At 52.9% G+C, this 3579-nt stretch overlaps 1 pseudogene; it reads right to left on the reverse strand.

Moving 5' to 3' along the window:
* Window positions 1-1333: 1333 nt before the first annotated feature.
* On the reverse strand, window positions 1334-2343 carry LOC103264318 (annotated as a pseudogene).
* Window positions 2344-3579: the final 1236 nt, after the last annotated feature.

Consider the following 3579-nt stretch of genomic DNA (forward strand, 5'->3'; position numbering starts at 1 on the left):
TATTCTCTGTGACTGTGAGCCTGCCGAATGAACGAAGGAAAGGGTCTGCCACTTCAACCCCAGCTTGAAATGACTTTGGAAGGATCCAGTGGATGGCATCTCCAAAGGGGACCCTGTGGTGCCAGGAAAGAAGACAAAGGGCAGGAAGAGGGGTCCAAAGTCGGGCACGGCATGGGGGAGTAGGTAAGAGGTCCAGAAATGGGACTTTCTTTTTTTTTCTGAGTCGGAGTCTCACTCCGTCGCCCAGACTGGAGTGCAGTGGCCGCTCCCGGCCACCGCAGCCTCGACCTGCCGGGCTCTGGTGATCCTTCCACCTCAGCCTTCCGAGTAGCCGGAATTACAGGCACGCGCTACCACGCCTGGCTGATTTTTTGACTTATTGTAGAGATGAGGTCTCGCCAAGTTGCCCAGGCGGGTCTCAAACCTGAGGGCTCAGGCAATCCACTCACCTCAGCCTCCCAAAGGCATGAGATTACAGGCTGAGCCACTGAGCCCGGCTCAGAAACGGGACTTTCAAGGGCTCCCTGTTTGCTTCCTGTCGCCGTCTTCGTCCCGTGAGGTGCAACTCCCAGGATGCCTCCGTGCTGCCCCATTGCTATGTGCTCACAGAGACAGCGGCAGGGCATTTGACACACGGTTAACCAGCATATTCTCTTGGACTCGCAAGGAAACGTGGAGAAAACAAGCCAGAGTGTGTATGTCCCTGCATGAAGAAAAAGCACAGCTTTGCCTCAGTGTCATCATGACGTTCCACACTTCTTTCTTGGTGTGTTGCTCTGTGTGTGTGTTAATTTGACAGAAATCCACAAATACAGCTCTGCCGTTAGAACAATACTGTTGCCGGGGAGGAAAAGTAATTTTTCTCCTACCTCTCTTGGGTTTGTTGCCTGGTGTTCCTGTAACAAAAGGCAGGTGCACAAGAGATGAAATAACAGAAGTTTGTTCGCATGTATGTTTCCTGTGTCCATGGCAGATGCCCGGAGAATGCGTAAACCTCAAAGGATCGCTTACAACTTGGGCCTACGGACTATCTCAACAAAGACCAGTCCAGTCTTAGAGACGTGGCAAGACAAGGGGAGTTTGCTCTCTCGGGACAGCAAATCGCAGGATGCCGTCAAGGGGAGTTTGTCATGCGGAGTCCTCTGGGGCCGCCTCCTGGGGGAGTGAGGCCTAAGGGGTCTGCCGTGATCAACCTGCATCCCACCCAGCAGAGGCGGGAAGGGCATCTTGGCTTTTGTAAACATACGTCCTGCTTTTAGGCAAGCGAGGCGCAGGCTGAGAGCCTCCCTTGTATCTGCGTCTGCTCCGAGGCCTCCAGCTCAAATTCTGTCTTCTACTCTCGTCTCCCGCACAGCTCGCTGAAGGCACCAGGCTCGTCCGCAGCACCACTTGTGGGGAAATGCTGGGCACAACTCCAAGCAAATGTACGATGGAGCCCCGTCGAGTCCCCAGGCCACAGAACTGCCCAGGAGTCAGCATGGATGACTGAGCAGTTGACATTCTGAGCCGCCCTTTGGCAGACCGGCACATAAATTCAAGTTCATAGCTGTATCTGTGTTTCTTTTGTGAAAGAAAATGACCCTGCAGCTAAATGTAGGCTTCCTGGTGCAAGAAAACAACATCTGGAGCCTTGGCCAGAAGCAAGGCGGGCCCAGGCAGTCTGGCGGGGTCCAGCAGGACTGGCCCATGAGATGGATCCACATGTGGCCCCACAAGCACCACCAACAACATATGTTTACGTGCTAATGAACGTCAGGCTCGTTTAGAACGCATTTGCATCCATCAAAGTCAAACAGCGAGCAGAACAATTTGTTGTGCGTGTAGCCCACGGGATGCAACGAGAACTTGAACTGCGTTGCCAGTGTTGTTTCTTTTTATTTTATTTTATTTTATTTTATTTTACTTTAGTCCACTGAAGCTTTTTATTTGTACATATGCATTACATCCCGAGAAAAAGAATCCCAGGATTTTCCTTCCTGTGTGTTTCCTTCTTGCTTCTTCGTGGTCCATGACACCAGCTGAGGTTGTCAGTACAATGACACCAGACTGGCGGGATGGAAGAAGCAGATTATTCTGCCACTTTTCTAGATCTTTGAGCTGCACATCAGGTCGGGGGCTGACCACGCCACACTTGTTTAACCTGCCTGTGAGGCTCACAACTGTTCTTCCAGCTCTGTGATCATCCATGGTTTCAAATTTGCCGATGCAGCCAGGCTTTATCATCACAGTTAGAAACCGGACGATGACTTTGGAGCACGGCCTGATAGGAACCTGGCGCCTGCCTCTCTTTTCGGCGTTGTTGATGCTCTTGAGAGCATCAGCCAGGATATTCATGCACACCATGGCGGCACGGAAAGACGGCGGAAAGAGCACCAGTTCGGTTTCCAAGAGCCTTAGAGGGAGAGTTGCAGACCCCAGGGCAGGGCTGAGCGGAAATCATTTGTTCTTACGACGCCTGGAGTCATCTCATGATGCGTCCAAAGACTCACTCCTGGGAGTGGCACTGGTACCAAATGGAACTTGAGTCCGCCAGCCTGGTACAGCAGAACCAGACACTGACATCGTGACTGCAGTGAGAGCAAGTGGCAGAGTGCCAAGCAAGGGGAGAGAACCGGGCAGCTCACACTTAGGACCAGATCTCCCCAGTGGCTTGCAGGTGAGGGTTTTAAGAGGCAGGGAGGCAGAGGTGACAAGCACAGTCATAAATCAGGATACGGAGGCTAGATATTAGTTGGACCTAAAAAGGCAAGATGTCTGGAAGCGGGGCTCACAGGTCACAGGTGGACGCAAAGATTTTCTGACGTGTGATTGGTCGTGGAGGCAAAGCTTTGTCTAAACGTTTGGAATCAGCAGAAAAGACTCTTAGCTCTGGCTCACGGGTGTGACCCCTCCAGGTGCCTCAGGAAGAAATTTAGAACAAAGAATGGTGATCAGAGCTCAGTCCTCAGCTCCCTCTTATCTGCAGTCCACATGCCAGTTGACCCATCTGGCGGAGGTTCAAGTTTGAGAAAAACGTCTCGGGGACATGTTAAGACGCTCCCTTGAGTTTCTGTAGGATACGCCCCATGGGCCTCACATCTTTGGCTGTGGTTTTATGCTGTCATTCCCCTCTTGCTTATCAGATGCTCTTGCTTCTCAGGGCTGAGGGGTGCCTGGAAGCCTCCTTGAAGGGACTCGAGGTTGCCCTTCATTTCCATGCTTTGGGGAGGGCGGCAGGCCCCTAAGAGAGGCCCCTGCTTCACCTCGGTATCGGAGGGTGGGGGAGACCTGGGCCAGGGAGGAGGTGAGTCATGAGAGGAGGACCTGCCTTCTGAAGGACGGAGGGGGCGCCACTCAGCACCAGGTCTGAGTCTCAGCTTGGCCATGTTGGTTGAGAGTGAGTCACCTCTGTCCTGTGAATCGGGGTGTCCTCCTGGGTCAGTGGCAGTTTCGGTTGGATGACCTTTAAAGTCACCGCAGTGCACGGCTCTGGGGCTCACGGACACAGCCTCAGTGGGGAATGACCATTTCATTTTAATCAATCGTACAGATAACCAGATTTGCCCCGAGCCAGCCAGGGTTCCCCCGAAACCCTCGGCA

Source organism: Carlito syrichta, unplaced genomic scaffold (genome assembly GCF_000164805.1).
Source record: "Carlito syrichta isolate Samal-C Ts95f unplaced genomic scaffold, Tarsius_syrichta-2.0.1 Scaffold305644, whole genome shotgun sequence".
Lineage (NCBI taxonomy): Eukaryota > Metazoa > Chordata > Mammalia > Primates > Tarsiidae > Carlito > Carlito syrichta.